Raw genomic sequence first — 22,925 nt, forward strand, 5'->3', positions numbered from 1 at the left:
AGTGTTCTGCTGTGGCGACCCCTAACTGGGAAAAGCCGTAAGACTTTATATATATATATATATATATATATATATATATATATATATATATATATATATATATATATATATACACACACACACACACACACACACACACACACACATATATATATATATATATATATATATATATATATATATATATATATATATATATATATGAAACTGATGCGGAATAAGGTGAAGTCCCAAGACTGGAAAACCTCCCTTAGCCTCTCAACTAAAGTTGAGATCCCTCATCAATAAGGTGTTTGAAATACAAAATAACTGATTTATGCAACTGTCAAAGAAAACATATGATACATTTTTGGTCCTGCCATCTCAGGACATTTGCCATTTGTCAGTTGTCATCAGCAAGACACAACTGCACAAAGAGGGTTTGTGCCTTGCAAAGAGGGACAGGTAGTAACCCAAAATAATCCATAAAAAATAAGATACTCTGCTGTCTTGGTCAAAGCCTTCAAGTAGTACAACAGTAAAAAACACACTTACCTTGAAGACAAGAAGCAATCAACACTTAATTACAGATTTAGTTCAACATCCTCCATTTACACTCTGTAGTTAACCCCCTAGGGGGAAAGTATCACATGTTACAATGTAAATGGATCCTTTACATAACAATGCTTCAGTTCAAAATGTACTATTATACTGACAAACAGAACTGTGTGCAAAGCAGTAAGCTCTAACCCACCACTGTCCCCATGTTGAAATGTATGAAAATGTACAGCCATATACTTTATGTTTCTTATTAGTAATATCCCTCACATGTTCTAACAGCCTAGGTTAAAAACATTTAATACCCCTCCCCCATAAATTGTCTTACAAGTGCATATAGCAGTGTTCTCTATACACTTATCTATTGACTGTACAGGGTCACACATGTTGTCCAGCCGTAGTCCTCATATTTATGGTTCCTACCCCACAACATGTGTGGGAGTCCACAACATCACTCGAATGATAGCAGGAATGCCAGCACTAAATAATGATAGACCATACCTATTAACCTCTTACTGCATGACATCTGGACAAAAACTGGTATATAAGTGGAGGACAGAGGCCAAAAAACAGGGCCTAATTTGAAATATTACTGTTATACACCATGAAAATTGCTGGTGTTACAGGATTGGTTGCAACATACCCTTTCTGAGGAATATGATGTCAGAAACACAAATAGATGTTGCCATGTATTGATAGCAATCAACAGAGAGAATGCCACTGATTTGTCAAGGACAACACCTGTCTGGGGAACAGATAAACCATAGCAGCCAAACCTCTGGCCATTATGTGGGTAGCCCCACAGTTGAGAGCTATGCAGACAGACTACATTCCATGCAAAACCAGCATGTACACACAAACCCTGTAAAACTAGCAGTATTCAAAGCATATAACAGCAATACTCACACTCTGTCCCTAGGTCTGGAACCTTATACAAACATGTAGTTGTCCTGTGTCCACAAGTCTTGTTGTAAGAGGTATTCTTACCTTCTGTCTGTAACACTGCTGCCTCCACACATGAAGGATGTCTTCCATACAGGCAAGGTAAAGGGAAAAGGGCCACATGACGTAATCATCTATAGTAGTGGGTTGCTATGACATTGGCTATTGGAAGACCTACATAGCTGCCTGCATGCAATTAGCAAGTGGGGAACACTAACTGGTCCAACACTTGGGGAACTTGACAAGTCAGGGCCAGGAGTGTAATGTAAGATGCCAAAGCCATGATAGCTTGCAATGTTATGGTATACTCTGGATTATTTGCAAGTAATATCCACAGTTGATGTGCAAGTGGATAACCGTATGAGGTCCTGTGACCTATTTTCCAGTTTATGTCTTCCAGGTAATATGCAACGTCCATGGCTACCAGCATTCACCAACATAGAGAATGACACCATAATACAATATGTCATACAGCATTACAGCATATTATTCAGCCGCATAGCCCAGGATCTGCAGGAGAGGACCACCCTGTGGAATGACCTCATCCACAGGGTAAATTATGTCGACCTGCACAGCCGAAATTATGAGCAGGTGCAGCTGCCTCCACACATGAAGGATGTCTTCCATACAGGCAAGGTAAAGGGAAAAGGGCCACATGAAGTAATCATCTATAGTATTGGGTTGCTATGACATTGGCTATTGGAAGACCTACATAGCTGCCTGCATGCAATTAGCAAATGGGGAACACCAACTGGTCCAGCACTTGGGGAACTTGACAAGTCAGGGCCAGGAGTGTAATGCAAGATGCCAAAGCCATGATAGCTTACAATATTATGGTATAGTCTGGATTATTTGCAAGTAATATCCACAGTTGATATGCAAGTGGATAACCATATGAGGTCCTGTGACCTATTTTCCAGTTTACGTCTTCCAGGTAATATGCAACGTCCATGGCTACCAGCATTCACCAACATAGAGAATGACACCATAATACAATATGTCATACAGCATTACAGCATATTATTCAGCCTCATAGCCCAGGATCTGCAGGAGAGGACCACCCTGTGGAATGACCTCATCCACAGGGTAAATGATGTCGGCCTGCACAGCCAAATTTATGAGCAGGTGCAGCATCGTTGTACTCACCTCATCCATCACACCCATCAGCGGGCTGCTGTTATTGAGATGGACTGGCTAGACACAGGTGGGGGGTCAAGCCATCCATCCCCCACTGACACAAACTGAGGAACTCCTCATCTGCCTTGGGGCACCCACCCACCAGACAAGCCATGAAGCCAAAAACTGCATTGTAGAGGTGGGTGCCACCAACACAGTGGATGAGGAGCGTGCAGGTAAGGCCCCAGTGCACATCACTAGAACACTGTTGCTTATCCATCTTTATCTGTAAAGTATCTACATGCATATGTCAGATAAGATTGTCTGTTGCTGGAGTGTAGTAATGCACAGATGTGCATAATCTTTAGTACTGGGGTTTGTACTGTTGATGTGCTGAAATGCTGCTTCTACCCTGTACCAATGCCACAGGTGTAGCTACTGATATTACTTCTCTCCCACAACTGTTTAGGTCCCTCTGTGATACAACTGGGACAGCAGCCTTTAGCTGGTGAGTATGGAGTTGTTTTGTTCAGGTTTGCCAATACACCTGCCATGTTAAGGCCATGCTATTTGCCATGCACACATTTAACACACCTACACATAATGCATGCTGTACAAGTTCATTTTTGTTGGTGTTAACTGCACTGCATCACAGTGGTCACCATGGTGGCATATCTGAAGGGTATGTAAGATTCCAGCAGTATACCTCACAACCTGTCAGTGCAAGATGTGTGGACAGAGATAAACAAAATGGTGGGAAAAATGGCATACGGTAGGAACATGTATGAAAAATTACCCTCATACAGTGGATACAACAGTGTATACACCACTATTACAATGGCAACTGTTACTGATATATACATCGGCACACCACAGTAACACATTCAACACCTTTTACAACCTGTAATGTGATCCTAACATGAGCAATGAATATGTAATATAGAAACCTATGTTAAGACAACAAATATGGGGTATACAAACCTTACAAAACACTGGAAGAATATGTGTGCACACACTTTAAATAACATATTGTGGAAGCAGCTTGTGATGTACTGACAACATTCACTCTTCTTGTGTACACATCTGCCATCAAGTACAGGGCCTTAATGTCACACCAAGTAATGGTCTGCTGTCCAAGAAGTATGCCCATGACATTTGCCCAGTCGCCTGCAACAGAGACAGCCATGGCTTGCACGCATCTTACAAAGCATGAAATGGATCCCATATCTGAAAGGTACCAGTCAGGAGTGAGAAAAGTAACCTTACCTCACCATTGTGTATCCATAGCAAACAGTGCAGACAGTGATCTAGAGGTGTATTAAATAGGGGACAACAGTGATGTAGAAAAGAAACAGATGCCCATCCAAAACAGATGACAAAACATGTTGCAAACAGGTCATGGAGGCTGCCCAGAGACATGCAGCAACACTGATGGAGTTGCAGGAATGTCTAGCAAGTACTGCCTGTGTAGTACCTGTGTTGACAATTGCCCGGATTCTGCATAGTTGTGGTCTATGGGTTAGGGTAATTAGACGGAAGATTTGTCCCACATGAAACATCATCCAGGGATCTGTACAGGTAGCATAAGCATAACATCAGGTCTCCCAAAGGCATGTGTTGCAATGTGTAATGGTGTCATGAGACCAAGGCTCAAACCTACAGACAGTATTCATAAAGATATGTGTGGTGCACAAGCAACACCTCACTCCACCTCAGGGCCACCATCCCCAAGTTTTAGCTTGCTGATGCCAGTGTACACCATTAGGGTTGCTGTTCATTAGCTGGAACTAGGCCGGTAGACATGGTGGGTGGAATTTGGAACACTGCAAAATAACACTGGTGTGTGGCCCATAGTTCTCAGGCATCTGTAATAAGGCTGAGGATGGGGAGGAGTGTCAGCTTCAAACAAAACAGTGAACTGAAGCATGCATCCAAAGCTAGCTAAGAATGGCTGTATCTGAACACAGTCAAAGTTATGAATTGTGCCAGACATAACCCAGACTCTACAGCAATAGTGAAGCCACTGTGTGACCTCCAAGGGCTGTGCACATGAGCTGACCTTGCAATCTGGCAGATTTGGGGGACCTTTGTAAGGCAGACAGACCAAATAATGCCAAGTAAAGATGGACCATGTTAGTATACCCCTTCCAGGAATAGTGACTGCTGTAGTTCACTTAACAGGTGCTTCAACAAACCATTGTTTTAAGGGTGTGCACACTTATGCAACCCACATATTGTATGCATCTCATTCAGCATCTCCACGACTAGCACATTTGTTTGATACTGCATTGGATTGCACAGGTCATATGTCACATATCAGGTGTGTGTAATGTTATGAAATGCAGTATTGTGGCCCCATTACATATCATAGAAGAGGCTGGCATGTCAACAGGGGAGTGTACACATTAAGCTTTGAAGGTTGTTGGTGTGACTGGATTTTATTGCACATACATACACTGCTGATGATGAGATCTGCAAATCAAAGGTCAGGCATTAATTATTGACATCAGTCATCAGACAAACACATAGGAGCTGTGAGCAACAGAGCAAACATAACTGCCAGACATTTACACATTCAGCAATGGTCTTTACAGTTGTGAGGTACGGTGCACAGTACATGCCAGTGTGCTGTACAGGTGCACAGCAATAATGTGTACATGGGTGTAGTGTGTTCCAGGGAAAGGGGCATCAACTACTAACACAACTCATGCATCACATAGATGTATATTGTTGGCAACAAGGATTATGAATGGCTGCACTGGATGCTGCGTGCCATATGTCATGCATGTCAACTGTTGGGTAATGAGAGGTCTGTGTAATATATTTGCGCCACCTCAACTGTAAGTGTGTGTGTGTGTGTGTGTGTGTGTGTGTGTGTGTGTGTGTGTGTGTGTGTGTGTGTGTGTGTGTATGCACGTGCTCATGTGTGTGTGTGTGTGTGTGTGTGTGTGTGTGTGTGTGTGTGTGTGTGTGTGTGTGTGTGTGTGTGTGTGTGTGTGTGTGTAGAAGTAAACCATAATGTACACGTCTTAATTAAAATTTTTTGTCTGCCCCACACAGGTGGCAAGGTAGATCAGGGTCCCTCCTCCAGGCAAACTGATGTCAGTGTCCATACAGACTCTGACAGTGATGATAGGCATAGTGAGGCACAGGCAGGGTTGTCAGGGACTGAATCTGTGCCATTGGTTGGTATCCCACTTTTATCCACCCATTCCGCACACAGAGTCACAATGCCCACACATACCCCATCACCAGTGGCCATACATGAGGGACAGTTGGTGGGTGGTGGCATGGGACAGGAAAGTGTGGTGACTATGGCAAGTGTGTCTGTACACAGCAGCCATAGCCGGATGACTGGCGAGGTCCCACACAGGCAGATGGACAGGGGTGGTCATAGGAGGGCTGCTGGCTATCATGCCTCTGGCAGAAGTACCACAGCAGGTGTCACCAGATGCATGTTTTGGGCCATCATGGAGGCACAGGCACTTATGGAACATTACACCAGAGATGGTCTGAGGCTCCAGAGGGCTACTCTCCCTGCTGTATGTGACTACATCTGTGATCATGCAGATGCTCACTGTTATTTTGCAGGGGCATGGATAGATGGTTGGATGAGATGGTGTGAATCCTCAACCATGTGGTATCTGTGGTAGAGCATGTGGTGGGAGTAGGGCATTGGCCATGTGGACTTAGGTCAGCAACACCAACAGGTGGAAGTCTACGTGGACGTGCAACATCTCAGTCCATCTCCCATAGTGGCAGCACCAGCACTGCAGGGGGTACTGTCCACACCACAATGCAGCAGGCCATGCACACGTGGTCCTGGCTGGTCCCAACAGGGACACAGATCCAGCGGATAATTACCATTGTCAGGGGAGAGTACCATATCTTGGCTTCTCCCTGATGGTGCCCGTGCAACCCCTGGCAAGCGCAGTTCCCGTGCCCATGGCCAGACACAGTGAACTGTACATCCTGCCATGTATGGTCTGCAGATGTCCAACATACCCCTGTGTAGGGCAGCCACATGGCAGAACTGTGTGCATCCATACACACACACACAAACACACATATCACCATCACAGCTAGGGCACCTCCATATCTACACACACCACGTCTGCACAGGTCAGTTAATAAACAACCCCCTAACCCATATACATGATGTCAACCAAACAGCTCAGCCTAGACCTCTGGCAAACCCACCCCACACATTGTGCATATGATGATACCTGTGCCACATCCCTGTCATCCATACCATCGATGCAGGGACATGCTAACATGGTTCTAATGCACAGGGTGAATGTACTAAAGTTTAGCAATCTATTTCTGTTTAACATGTTTTCAGCTGGAATGTTTAATGCTTACAGGTCAGGGTGTGTAGCTGTCCAGCCATGATCCATTATAGATGTTATTAACACTGACCGAATGTAGTCTCCATAATGTATTCTGTTTGTGTTCTAGGTGTCTGTGTTTGGGAGGATGTTGGTCTGCTGTCCTTTTCTACAAGGGGTGTGGCACTGTGATAACACATTGACTGTGTCATATCCTGGGTACAGCTGAACACAAGTAACAGGTCTGTATAACAGTTACTGCATGCGCCACATGGCTGATAGGTCTGAGGGGTGTATACAGGTGAGTGCATGATGGCTAATGTAAACAGCTCTTCTACTGTAGACAATGGTAAGTGTACTGGGTGGGAAACACCAAATGTCTGTGAGTAACACACACACACAGGCTTTTGTGTTGATGCAATGCACAGAGAATACTGTTTACATGGATGTACTTCATTTTGCAGAGAACTCATTTGATTTTATGTAATTCCACCAAGACCAAATTGCCAAAACATCACATCAGTAAATAATTAGTCCGCCAAATTTAATTTAATTGGAAATGGTACTGGCAGGGTATATGTCGTTTTCCACAATGTAGTGCAATCCTGGAGTTGGTATACATAGTTCTGCTGGTGTGGGGGGCACAGTCCCCCCCCCCCACTTTGGAAGATGTGGGGTGGCATAGAACCACACATAGTGTGAGTAACAACTGCTTAATCTCTTAACATAAACCGGACAATATAACAGCACACTAAGCAGGGGGATATGCACAACAATACCCCCAATGTGGGTGGCTGTGCCCACAACAAACACACCCAACTATGTATATCAAATCAGTATCGCTGTACAGCTGTACAGTCAGAAAAAGGGCATTTACACATCCACTACAAGTTTTGATGGAATGAATTTCCACAAGAAGATTGCTTTGCAATGTTACCTTTTGCCATTTAGTTCTTGGACAAATGATCTCCTGGGAAATATATTTTTTGCAAACTTATTATAAAAGTAATTTATAAGCCCTTGAGGGGAGAGGATATGAAACTTTTAACAGAAAATGAACAGATGAAGTGGATATTACATATGAGAGCCCACATACCCCCCTGACTCAATGATTATTTTACTTTAAAACCCTACTTGAAAGTGTTACATCAGAAGGCTTAAATGACTGTAATGTGACTTTAATTAAGTATTTAAGTTGTGTGTGTTTTAATTGATTCGTATTCATCTGAGGAAACCTTGATGGTGGAAGTTTTGACTTTGTGTCAGAAGTTTTAACTTGCGATTTTAATAAAAGTCTCTGAGTGTTTCCAGTGCCTCTTTTCTTAGACTTTGTTTGCTGGTGTACCGAGGACTGGTTTACACCCAATTTGCTGATTTTTTGGACATAACAAGTTTGCTACACTATAGTATTAACGCAGTTACTGCACGTGCCAAGGAGCTTATGGGCTTAGATTTGGCCAATGGGTTATTTCAAGGTGACTGACATCAGGAAGAGTGCTAAAGTAGGGCAATGGGAGGTGTAGTGAGTATGAATGGCCTCAAAATCATCATTCATCTCCAAACACACACATGCACACACTCACTTTAACAGTTGCTACTTCTGGGATTAGAACACCTACCTAACTAAAGATGCAAAAACCAAACGGCTGCAGGTACAATGAGGTGCCCAAAACACACAACAACAGCAAGAGTAAATTAAGGCACCAAAGTTACACACTGGAAATCAGTCACTGTACTTTATTGCAGAAGACAAACGGTAAGCGCTTTCACAACTTAATGTTGCTTCATCCTACCTAACTAGTTTGCTATACTACAGTATTACGCAGTTATCACGAGCAACATGGAGCTAATAGGGCTAAGATCTGCCCAAAGGGTTATTTCAAGGTGACTGACATCAGCAAGAGTGCTAACATGGGCAATGGGAAGTGCAGTGTGTGTGAATGGGCCTAAATCATTCCTCTGGAAACACACACACACACACACACACACACACACACACACACACACACACACACACACACACACACACACACACACACACACACAACTTTATATTTGACAGGACTGAGTTTACAAATGCTACATGAATACTTATTTGTACTATTGTGTGACACAGTTATCACAAGCACCACAGACACTATAGGGCTGAGGGCTACCAAAAAGAATGTCTACAGTGATTGACATCAGCACATCATGATATATAGGCCAATTGGATGTGTAGTGGGTGGGGCAGGCCTCATAATGGAATTCTCTCTGTCACTGTCTGTCTCTCTCTTCTCCAAATCTGTGTGTATGTTTGACATATTATAGTTAGCCTTAGATATGTGTGAGCATTCCTATCCAATGTGTGTGTGAAGCATAAATGGTGTACAATTTGGTGTGTGTGTATGCACAGACATCTGCAAAGGACAGATGTGTATAGTCCACTGTGTTGCCAGACATAGGCTTCATTTCTCTAAGTGTAGGAGCATGCCCAGTATGACCTTCTGTATTGAATGTGTGAATCCATTCCCGGTAGGGTTGTACTCCAGTCCAGGGTTTGGTGTTCTACACCTACAGCTAGCAAACTGTTTCTGCAGGATATCTGTAGATAGATTGACAATATGGAGTCACAATGGGTGAAAGATAGGGGGATACTGTAACTATTGCCGTCTGTGCTGCTTGTGTTACATGGTTGGTGTTAGCAGAGCTATTCAGACATATGTACTGTTTTACACTGTGATGTATTATGTCATCAACTTCTGACAGATATAATTATTTGCTCACAGTTATTTACCGGGAAATACAAGATGAATGAAGCTGAGTCCAGTATTGTGGGCCGCAGCCCACACATTCTTGCACATTCCTGCCATTCTGGAGGGGTAGCTACAGGCACTTGCTGATGGGTCTGTGTAAATGGTCCAGCACCTTGCTAGTATAGTGGCTGAGGATCCCCTTCTTGTACATATATCGACTTAACAGAATGGCCATATCCTGCTGTGGCCATAACTCTCAGCTGTACAGATTCACCCAGGTTACCCAGAGGCAGGGCTCATGTATCTGGTCAGTTCCCCTTCACACTGTGGTTTACGAGCTGGTTTGTAGTCACCCATTCATGGGTTTGCAGGCAGAGGTAGTATGGGCACACATCAGAATTTCAGACTTCACACACTCCATAACATCTATGCTTCTACACCCCCCTTTAGTCTATCCTCTTCCTAACTTTATGCAAGTGATATCTGAGAAATATGCCTATAGTTGGCCATTCATCGCAGCGGTATTTATGGATTGATCCACAGTTCTTGCAGTAGGACATGGGGGGCATTCTACTGGGATTTGTCAACATGTCCTTGCATTTGTGTTCTTTTGACTGTGTTAGGTTGTTAGTTAGGACCCCATGAGATACCACACATTGGCACTACGGGTGAGGCACAGGCCTTTGACAGAGGACTGTAGGCCATTTGGTAGTGATGCAGGCCATCTGTAGCAGGCCGGTGCATTCTGTCACTCCTACATTCTCAGGCTGTGAGACAGTGGATTCCCCTGGGGTGACAGGGTAAGTGTGCGAGGTGTTACTGGCAATACTTCCTGTCCATATTGATCCATTGGTTTGGATGCAGGCAGGGTGCTGCTTACAGCTAGGGACACACCTGCACTGGACTCCTCTTCAGCATGCTGCATTCTGTGGGTATTCCCATACAGAAGTGGGGTCATACTGTACTCATTCCCAACAGCAAGGATATGACCTGTGATAAACCTATGGCTGATGGTGAGCTGAGTGCATGTGTGACATGGCAGCTACTTGCAGCTGACTCACAGATATACCTGGGACATTTCCCTTATACTGCCTTGTGCATGGACATAGGCAGTCTCTCATTACTTCATAACTGTGCCTTTTGTGATCTGCCAGTAATTAGCCAGACTACACCAGTATTCTAGACTACACGGACAACTGTGCTGCTAACCTGTATGTACAATTCCAAAGTTGTGTGCAGTTGACAGTTACATTATATGCACTCTGTCTAGAGTACTTCCACCTGTGTACTGTGTGTAGGCAATGAGAAGGGAAAACAGCAGAAGGAAGGCAATCAAGGAGAACTAGCATAGCTGGGAGGTAAATGTATCAGAATCAGCCAGTTACACATGCAGCAGCCCAGCACACTAATATAAACTATGCAAACACCCTACAGACTGTTTTTTCCCACAAACTCCACACCACCGGTGTAGACAGATGGGGGCTTTTTAACTGGCAAAACTAACTAAAAATGTTAGAGGCTGCTGCTGCTTTACTCCATCAATATGTGCTAGAGACTGAGGGTGGTGAGGAGGAGAATTCTGACAATCGAATCACAGTGAGGAGGAGGAAAAGATTGTACAGACCCAGGGTAACCTACTAGGGCCTACATGAACTGGAGATTAGTAGACCGCTATAGGGTGGACAGGGACATTCTACAGCAAATCATTGAGCTGTGCCGGCCACACCTTACACACAGAACCAAGAGAGGGGTACCCATCTCAGTGGATACCAACTTATGTCTAGACTTAAGAATACTAGCCACAGGTACCATCCAAAGATCAAGTGGGGATATCATGGGGGTGTCACAGGCATCAGCATCCAGGGTACTCCACCAGTTCCTGGATGCCATGACACAACATGCCAATGAGCACATATATTTTCTCACTGCCCATGAGGTGGTGACCACACATATGCTTCTCTTCCACCTTATAGCAGAATACCCTGAGTTAGTTGGTGCTATAGACTGCATGCACATCCACATGAAAGCACCACCCGGTGAGCGGGGCAGGGTCTACATAAACCGCAAGGGCTTCCCCTCCATCAACTGCCAGGTCATGTTCATTGCCCAGGGCATTATCATGAATGTGTGTGCTGGCAGCCCTGGAAGCTATCATGACTCCCACATCTGGCATTGCTCACAGCTGTATCAAACGTTTGCCAGGTGGATGTCCCATATGGCCACTTACTGGAGGATGCTGGCTATGCACTGGAGCCATGACTAATGACACCCATCAGAAATGCACACACACCTGAACAAAAACAAAATAATGAGGCACATGCACAAACCAGGATCATTGTAGAGCATGTGTTTAGGATGCTCAAGTTACAGTTTTGCTGCCTTGGCATATCCAGTGGAGCCTTGCAGTACTCTCCAGCTACATATATACAAATGTTCATAGTATGTGCCATGCTACACAATATGATCCTGCAGAAACAGCTGCAACAGAAACAACATGGGGCAGGGCCACACAGCCCCCTACCATTGCCAAAGCCAGCTCAGGCACAGAGGGACTGGGAAGAGGAACATCCTGAGCCTGCCCCTGTAGGCAGAAGGTTGCATGCACAGTATGCCCAGGCCTTGGCAAAGAGGCAATGTATAGCACACACACACTGACACTGTAGGGACCCAGGAACTGATACCTCTCTCTGACTCACACATACAGTAAAAGGGCTGCCAAACATGACAGTACCTGAGCTTTACCATGTACAGGGAGTGTACCATGTGCATCCAGCATAGTCAGCCCTCCAGTACTGTCCTCAGTACTGGCCCAGCAACAAGATAAATCACTCTTCCTATCAATTACTGAATGGAGTAGTCTGTTCTCATACTTGTATGTATGATATGGATGCAAGCATGCAAGGGAATTGGGTGGCTGAATGGGACAGCAGCAGACATCTATATGGGACAGCAGGAAATTCATAACAAATACTGGTGTCAACATGCTAGACAGCACTACACAAGGTGACAACCCCCACTGTAGTACATGTGATGGCCCAAAGAACTGTAGGTATCAATAGGCCACACACATGGATGTCAATGAGGGTCAAATATCCGCCACCAACCTCACCCAGCAGGACAGGTGTAGATGACCATGAAGAAAGGCTGGGCTAAGGCCCGCAAATGATGGCAATGGTGAACAGTCCCCCACCAGACCTACACAGACATACTACAACAGGTCTGGCAGTTGCATTCCAGTTCTGAAGGGTAAGAAGTCTGAAATATATGATATTAAGATCTAACATTTGTGCTCTACTGATATGCCTCGTGTCTGCATGATAGGTCACAATACAATATGAAATGGAATCTATCAGAGTAACTGAAATACCAGTACAGTCATTTCAAATGTTAAAGTCTGCAGGTGTGCACCCCCCTCCCCACAATCTCATGTAGAAATGCAGTAACAGATGGCCTGCAACACTCTCGAATGGCCTACAGTCCTCTGGCAAAGGCCCATGCCTCACTCATAGTGCCAATGTATTTAATGTGAGGGGGTCGCAACTGACAACATAACAGTAAACAGAAAAATGCAAGGCCATGTTGACAAATGCCCGTAGCATGGATCCCCATGTCCTACTGCAAGGACTGTGGATCAGGTCATAAATACTACTAGGATAAAGGTCCAACTATAAGGATACCTCTGAGATATTGCTTACATAATGTTAGGTGGTGGAGACCATAACAGAGGGGGGTGTAAAAGCATGTATGTCATGGAGTGTTGTGAAGTCTGAAACTCTAATGTCTGCTCATACTACTCCCAACTGCAAACCCATGAATGAATAGCCACAAAACCACTTGTAAACCACAATGTCTGTACAGCTGAAAGGTATGCCCCCATCAGGATATGGCCATTATGTGAAGCTGAGAAAAGCACAAGAAGGGGAACACCAGCCAGCATACTAACAAGGTGCTGCACCATTTACACAGAACCAGCAGTCTATTGTCTGTTGCTACTACTCCACAATGGTAGGTGTGTGCCATAATGTGTAGTCTTTATGCCACAAAATATTGGTCTCAGCTTCATTCATCTTGTATTTCCCGGTAAATATCTGTGAGCAAAGAATGATAACTGTCAGTAGTTGATGACATGACACATCACAGTGTAAAACAGTACATATGTCAGAATATCTATGCTACAACCAAACATGTCACACACAGCAATAGTTACAGTATCCCCTGTATGTTAAGCCCATTGTGTCTCCATATTGGCAACCTATCTACAGATATCCTGCAGAAACAGTTTGCTAAGTGTAGCTGTAGCACACAAAACCCTGAAATGGAGTCCAACCCTCCCTGGAATGGATGCGCACACTCAATATAGAAGGTCAAACTTGGCATGCTCCTACACTTAGAGAAATGAAGCCCATGTCTCACAACACAGTGGACTACAGATATCGGTTATTCGCAGCTGCCTGTGCACACACACACCAAATTTTACACCATTGATACTTCACACACACACATTGGATAGGAATACACACATATCTAAGGCCAGCATAATATAACATGTTAAACATACATACACAGAGACGTGGGGAAGAGAAAGACAGACAGCGTCAGACAGAATCCCATTATGAGGCCTGTCCCACCCACTACACATCGCATTGGCCTATATCACATGATGTGCTGATGTCATTCACTATAGAAATACCTTTGGTTAGCCCTCAGCCCTATAGTGTCAGTGGTGCTTGTGATAACTGTGTAACCCTACAGTACAAATAGGTATCCATGTAGCAGTTGTGCTCTCAGTCCTGTAAAATGTAAAGTTGTGTGTGAGTGTTTCTGGATGAATGTGGTTGAGGCCATTCACACTCACTAAATCTCCTGTACTACTCCTTCAGCACTGCTGCTGATGTCACTCACCTTTAAAGAAACCTTTGGGCAACTTCCCAGTATATAACCTTGGTGGCTGTTGCGATAACTGTGTAATACTATAGTGTAGCAAGCTAGTTATGTAGGTGTTCTGATCCTAGCAACTGTGTAAATGTGAGTGATTCTATGAGAGAGAGTGAGTGTATCCTTGTAGAGACCTGATTTTATGGTCATTCACACTTACAACACTTCTCTTACCCCTCCTTTAGCACTGCTGCTGATGTCACTCACCTTCAAAGATACCTTTGCACAGCTGCCCAAAATGTAAGCTCCATGGTGTGTGTGATAAATGCAGAGCAATGTAGTCACAATAACTACATAGGTATGGGTTTGAATCTCATCCCTGGCAAGTGTTTGTGTGTGTACATATGTATGTCTGTACCCCAAAGATTTTTGCCTCATTTACACCCAGTACACATCTCAGTGCCTGACTTTAGCAGTCCTGCAGATATCATCCAACTTAGAAGTACCTGTTGGCAACCCTAAACCATGTAAGGTGAGTGGTTCATGTGGTAGATGCGTAACAATATGGTCCAAAAAGATAGCTAGATAGAGGATTGAACCTCACCCTTGGGAAATATAAATGTGTGTAGAGTAAAATATTTTTTTGAATCTCTCACCCACTACATCACCCAATGCCAGTATTTACAAGGGATGGTGATGTTCCTCATCTTAGAAGTACCTTGGGACAACATCCATTCTGTAAGCTCTGTGGTGCATGTGATAAATATGGTGCACTGTAGTAGCAATATATTGCTAAGTAGGATTTTGAAACTCAGTACTGTGTGTGTGTGTCAGTATCCTGTGTGGGGGTTGGTGTGGTTGTGTCATAACAGGATCCATTGGAGGGCAGGTGCTGCTAAATTATTATGTTGAGGACTTAGTATTTGTCACAATGTCCACATTACAAGGCTAACAGTTGTCAAACACTGTAGAGGTTGGTGTAGACAATCCACAGCCCTAAATGTGATAGTATGGAATAGTGAACAATATAGGCAACCCTTCTATTACTCAGAGATCACTCTCCACCCACGTATCATACACAAACACACTTGGCTAGGCAACAACCACTATATTGGTAGCTCCCCTGCATATTGCCTCACATATATTACCCACGGTGTGATTGCAGTGGACTACATGCCTGTTGACCACAACAGTGCCACTGACATCAGAAAGTACTTTGTTGTGTTCCATCTCCTGACTGTGTGTTATCCAGCATGTAAAAGGACATGGCACCCTGTTCCACCCCTTCAGTAGCCCAATCAGTGTGTACAGTGGCCCTTTTGCCATGTTCCCCTGGACACCTGCAACAACTGTAGAGTTTGCAAACATACCCCACAAAAAGAATACCATGTCTTATACACATGCCCTGTATGGATAGATGCCAATAACTCCACTGAATACCCCTATCATACTGTCAATGTAGGTGCAATCACTACCTCAGTTACATAGCCATGTCTCACCAAATGAGGTCAGGAATGCTACATCAGAAGATACCAATCTGTCCACACAACATGCCCCAGAGACCTCAAGCACACTTCCACGTGTCAAAGAACATGCTTGTGGGACATGTGCACAACCCAGACACTGTCCATGTTATGGTATATAGATCACATACATGGGAAGCAGTGCACATCACTGGCCACCCACAATAGAAACCTGGATGAGTGGATGGAGGATACAATACCCACCCCTGGGGACCACTCCAGTAACTATACTCCTTAGCCACACTGGGGACTATTGTCATGTGGCCTGATGCCAAGGTATTCCTTTGGGATAGCCTTGTAGAGCCTTCAGGCCCATTCACCTACTACACATCTTTGAAGCAATGAACCTATAGATCTCAGTACTGGCAAATGTGTGTGTGTGTGTGTGTGTGTGTGTGTGTGTGTGTGTGTGTGTGTGTGTGTGTGTGTGTGTGTGTGTGTGTGTGTATGAATAGTAATCCCAGTGTGTTTGGTTGATGAATATCCCCTGTGGCTGTGGTTATTAGCAAACGGAGGTGTGTCCAAACCATAACATGTACCATTCTGGAGGGATAGATTCCTGTCCCAGTGACTCCCCTCAATCTGGAATAGAATCCCAATCCATATTCGACAGAGCTCCTCTCTGACCCTCTTCAAGTGAAATCTTGATAAGTGGATGGGTAATCGTAAGTTCTACCCTGGGATCACTTCAGGAGCCCTGTTGACAAAGGCCCAGGTTACTAATCTAATGGGGAGGCGAAAGCCATCACTCTGTGGCTAGGCTTATAAATGCCTATGGGCAGATAGCCTAGTACTTACCTATGAACCTATGAACCTATTCTCTATTCTACAACAGATGTTGTACATCAACATGTACCTATGTACAACCATCAGCCCTATAATCTGTGAGGCATATGCAATCACTGTGTTACATACTGGGAATTACCGTCCACATATTGTACCCTGCCTATGACATGGTGGATTTGTCACCACACTGCCATACCCTGTGACCTTGCTGCAGGGCCACATCCTGGTGACACACAGACACCTAGAACAGAAATGGGACACAGCATGTGAGAACACATTCACTCAGCACTTCACTTATGGGGGAGGGAGGGGTAAAGCTGGCACTGAATGTATTGCCAAGACTGTGGTCAATATCTGTTGTCTCAGGATAGGTATTAGCTTTGTGCAGTAACTCACAGCACTTGTGTTTAATGCTGTAGATGTTGTTGATGCAATTATCAAGGCTGGTGTGACTGTCATTAGTGTCTGCTGCATTTCTGCTGCCATAGGTGCCTGTTGGGGACTCCATGAGGAATCCAAAGATGTGTTTGAGGCTAATAAGGTGGTTCAATAGTCATGGGACACCACCTTTCCCTGCAACAGTGTCCTCCTTCTGATGTACACTTTAGTAATGGCAGGGGACCATCACATTGTCTCCCAGTATTTGGAGGACAGTGTCTGGGTTCTGTTGGTTCTGGCTAGTACCATGCATTCAGGTACCTGTTTGTACAGTGCCTATGTGTATGATTCCACAGTCATGCAGCTACATCCCATTGCCATGAGTTCAGTGAAGACATCCACCCCTGTTTTCATAGCTACAAAGTCAGCTTTGGAGAGGTTTTGCCAGGTGGTTATCTTTGTGGGGGTTGTGGCTGACATGTTGAGTTCCATGTTGATTACAGCCTGTGTGAATCTCCCCATGCAGGGATTGACATCTGGGGATGAGCAACAGTCCCACAATTAAGTGGTCAGCACAGGTCAGAGTTGTTGCATCCTCTACCAGGAGTCAGGATGAGCTGGTCTAGGGCAATGGAAATGATGAATCCCAGAAGTGTTGGGCCACTGTACTGGTGATTGGCTACATTCCCTAGGTGATGGAGGGGTAGTTGAAGACTTGTACTATGTCAATGTTACATTCGACCATCAGAGATGGCAGGGTGTTGAGGAATGTGCATTGATAGTCTAGGGACATAGATGCGGACCCACAGCAGGCTATGGTCTGGATTGCACTATTACCCCAAGACAGTTGTACCGCAAGTGTCTCCAATGCATTATGATGGGAATACTAGTCTGGAGGTGTTCCTATCCATAATGAATATGGAAACACCACCACCTGTGGAGGTGTGGTCTGGTCCATGTTTGGGGGCTGACAGCTGTGGAATGCGTCATAGCCTGATACTGCAGGTCTGCTGTCTGCTGCTGTGAACCACTTCTCCATTACAGCAGACATGTGTTCTCCACTCCAACATTTGCTATGAGTGACTGCACCCTGACAGCTAGATGTCCACTGTTGAGCAGCATGACCCTCAGATTACATACATGTGTAGCTGTTATGGTGGTAATAACATTAGGAACACTGCCTAATATGGCACCATAGGGGGTGACAAGACACATAGCCAGTACCTGGCAACCCAGCAGTGACAGATGTAGGACATTCATGGCAAGTCATTGGGTTCTGTCAATCATGCCATCCCAAACAGAGAGGTCCTGGATCCCCTGAGAATGACACATAACAAGTAAGCCAATGTTGCAGTCAACCATCTGTTGATAGTACTGCAGCATCATTCTGGGTGACAGCTGTACACTGCCCATGGCTACTGTCATACCTGCCTGGACCACATAATCAGAGACTTAAACCATGTCTCCTGCATGTAGTCCAAGCAGGTGTGTCCCAAGTCATTCACACCCACATGGATACAGAGTGATACTCGTAGTTGTTGTGGAGTGACATGACAAGCTGTGTCATGTGTTAGATGCTGGCATGTGATTGATATTTGTCTGTTACCTGGTCCATATGCAACCTAGTGAGTGGGATGTGTGTGCCTCAGTATTGAGTTACTCATGATCACTGTATTGTGCAAGGTGATTAGCCTTAGGTGCTTAGGTTGGGGGCACACTGTGTAGGTTAAATATGTGTCCCTTGGCATATGTCATGTCGTGGTGTCTGAGTGGGTGTTTGCCTTGCTGGTCTGTGCTATTTGGGTAGATGTCCATTGAGTGCATCTGGGAAGGTGGGTGTGTGGCTTTTCACTGTATGTCATGGCTGTCAAAGTGGGTGTCATGTTGAGCTACGTGTTCCACATCGTGTGGTGCAGGTGTTGATCATATCCTCTTGACCTGCTAGTCCAGTCTTTGCTGGAGAGTGCATATGTCCACATTGGGTGATATATGGGTCTGAGTGTTTGGAGTTTAGAAGGGAGGGTTGTCTGTGTATATGCGGCAGTTGCAACAGTGCCCTAGAATAGACATGTGAAGCAGGTTCATGGGTGAAAGTACAGATAACCGGCCTTCAAACATTCCAGGATGGGTGGACATAACTAGTAAGTACTGAGGCAACATCTGTGATGAACAAGTACTGCTAATGGCTCACAGGTGTGCCACATGTCATGATACAATAACCTGGTGAAGTGCCAAGCCATAATGCTAGTTGAAGTGCAAGACAGAAATAACTAGCATGATATATGGGTGGAACAGAAGGCAGACTGTCTACCACCTGTAATACTTTACCACAGCTGTGGAGTTATCAGCAGCTTTGGCCATGTGAAAGTTCAGTAAGCTCTGTAGCACTTGCAGTAACTGTGTTACACTATAGTAGGCATACCTCAATAGACAGGAGTTCTAATCCCAATTTTGGCAGGTGAGTGTGTGTATCATGTACTATCTGGCTCATACCATTTTTGACTTGTGTACTACCCTTTACACTTCCCTTCACTCCAACTTAGTACATCTGTTGATGTCATCCAACTCAGAAGTACCTTTGGTAGAGTTGGATAGGCATAAGCACTGTGGCATGTCTCATTAACTGCATAACAATGTAGTAGGAATACCTAGATAGGCAGGAGTTCTAATCCCAATACTGACACATGTGTGTGAGTCATGTTCTGTTGGGCTCATTCCATTTTGACCTGTGTACTTCCCTTCACTCCAATTTAGTACACCTGTTGATGTCATCCACGTTAGACGTACCTTTGGAAGAGGTGGAAATGTATAAGCTCTGTGATGCATCTGATAACTATGTAGTGTTATAGTAGGACTACCTAGATATCCAGGAGTTCTAATCCCAGTGCTGGCAAGTGTGTGTGTGTGCGTGTGTGTGTGTGTGTGTGTGTGTGTGTGTGTGTGTGTGTGTGTGTGTGTGTGTGTGTGTGTGTGTGTGTGTGTGTGTGTGTGAATCATGCACTTTCTGGCTCTTACCAATTTTGATCTGTATACTACCCTTTACACTTCTCTTCACTCCAGTTTAGTAGACCTGTTGATGTCGGCCACCTTAGAAGTACCTTTGGAAGAGGTGAGAATGTATAAGCTCTGTGGTGCATCTCATACATGTGTAGCACAATAGTAGGAATACCTAGATAGTCAGGAGTTCTAATCCTAATGCTGGCAACTATTTGTGTTGAGGATCATATCATGTGTAGTTTATACCATTTTGATGTGTATACTATACACGACTGGTGACCACCTCCTGCTGCCAATACTTTATATAGTGTGGTGGCAGCATCTGCCATGCATGCAGCAGGTTAAACCATTGTACAGTCCTCTGTATAGATGTGTTTGGAATATCCATATGTTTGAAACCTATAAGTGGTCAGAAGTGGTCTGTGTGCCTTAACAATGCCCATGTATGTGATATTATAGCCAAATAGGCCACAGTGAGTGTACTAACACATATGGCAGCATGAGGTATCATACTTGACTGAAATATTATGCTGATAGGATGTATGCTGCCCTCACAGGTGGTCTGATTTGTAGGTGCAATACATGAGTACAGATGCTTGGTTTTACAAGTGAACTGTACCTGTTATGGGTCACATTAAAGGCTGGAAGAGGTGTGGACTGTCATATTGTGGTCCTAATTAGTATGTAACATGAACACCTTCCATCTTAAGAGGAGTGTGTACACAATTTCTATCCACTGTATGCCAGTAATGTGTCACACATGACCTTACCTTAGGCCATTTGTCCAGCACAATTTGCTGACCTCTGTCCAGATGTCTTGGCACTGACAAGTTGTGAGGTATGCTACAGGAATGTTGAATTCACATCAGATATGCCCCAGTGGTGACCCCAGTGATGCAATGCAGTTAACCGCAGCACAAGTGAACATGCACAACAAGCAATATAGCTATTACATAAAGCAATATAGCTATTACTGATGGTTGTGTGCATGGTAAATTGCATGTGCTTCACATGCCTGGGATATTGCCAGGCAACAACAGAACAATGTAATACTCACCAGCTGCAGGCTGCTGTCCCATATGCAGACCAGAAGTTCCTAGGTAGTTGTGAGAGGGCGTTATTGTCAGCAGACGCACATGTGGCCTTAGTATAGGATGGATGCAGTATATCTGCACATCTACAGTACTAACCACAATAATACACAATGTCCTGTCCTCACCATAGATGTGCACCTCTGTGCATTAGAAAATCCCATCCACAACTGCAATCAGACCTGACACATGCATGTACATACAATACAGATTACATGTATGTCGGATACATTAGTGTACTAATCCCAATGGGACCCTTACCTGCACACTCTTCATCCAGAGTGTGTGTGTGTGTGTGTGTGTGTGTGTGTGTGTGTGTGTGTATGTGTGGATGTGCAACCCACCTCCACAATGCTTCCCTCAATGTCATGGCTTGTGCATTTGACATGTGGCCCAAGTGTGGAGCTCCTCGGTGGGTGTCAATGGGGGCCAGATGGCTGGGCCCCCACCTGTGGCTAGTCAGTCCCTCGCTATAGCAGCAGCCCATTGATGGGCATGGCATTTGAGGTCACTGGCCTGATGCTGCACATGCACATAAGTTTTGCTGTGCAGGCCGGTATCATTTACCTTGTGGACCACACTGTTCCACAGGCCAATCCTCTTCCACACATCTTCTGCTCTCCATCCACATGACAAGGCATAATGCCCAATCACATATTGGGTGATGTCTGTTTCCCCAACAGAGAATGCTGGTAGGCAGGCACTCTGCATGTTACCTGGAAGACATAAACAGTAAAAGGGCACAGGACCTCATACGGTTTTCAAAATGCACATCAACATTGGATATTACTTGCAAATAATCCAGACTACACCGGAACCCTCCAAGCTATCATGGCTATAGCAGCTTGCATTACACACCTGTCCCTGAGCTATCTTATTTCCCCCAATGTTGGGCACTTGATTGCATAATCCTCTGTCCTCCATACATTTCTGTGTAGAGGGTTGACAGTGGGCATCTTCCATGTGGATGGTGTGTGTATGGTGGCAGGTCTGTGTTTGACTGTGGTGTATGATGGAGCTCTGAGCACATGCCTGAGTTCATGTAGGAGGTAGACACTGATGTTATTATGCCCAGTGGAGATATGCTGTTGTTGCCATCAGTAGGCAATATGTACATGCTCACCACTGCTGAGGGGAGGAGTGTGGTTGATGTGCATATCTCCATGTATGACTGGGGTGGACAGGGTGGCGATGTTCCCACCTAACCTGTATGATGCAGGTTGTCTATATCCATGGTATGTGTGTATGAGGTGTTCCTTACCCTCAGTACAGGGTGGATTGTGTTGTTTCATCTGAGACTTACAAAATATGTGGGGACATGGTTGCAGTTGTCCTTGGTGTTGTGGATATGTCCAATTCATAGTCATAGTCAGCCTTACAGGACGTCACCTGTGAACTTACCTGCTTGCTCAGATATAGGTGGACTTGCTTTGAAGTTGTTGTCTGCACCTATGTGTCCCTGTACAGTCAATGTAGCAACCTATTATGTGGTTTGTGTATTGCTGCTGTCCACCAAAGGGGACTACTCTACCTTGGTGAAGGCTGGATATACAGGTCAGATACTGCTGCATCCATATAGCTACAGTTGATATAAAGGGTACACATCCCTGATACACT

The sequence above is a fragment of the Protopterus annectens genome, chromosome 1.part1 (genome assembly GCF_019279795.1).
Source record: "Protopterus annectens isolate FY-2018-M chromosome 1.part1, PAN1.0, whole genome shotgun sequence".
Classification (NCBI taxonomy): domain Eukaryota; kingdom Metazoa; phylum Chordata; order Ceratodontiformes; family Protopteridae; genus Protopterus; species Protopterus annectens.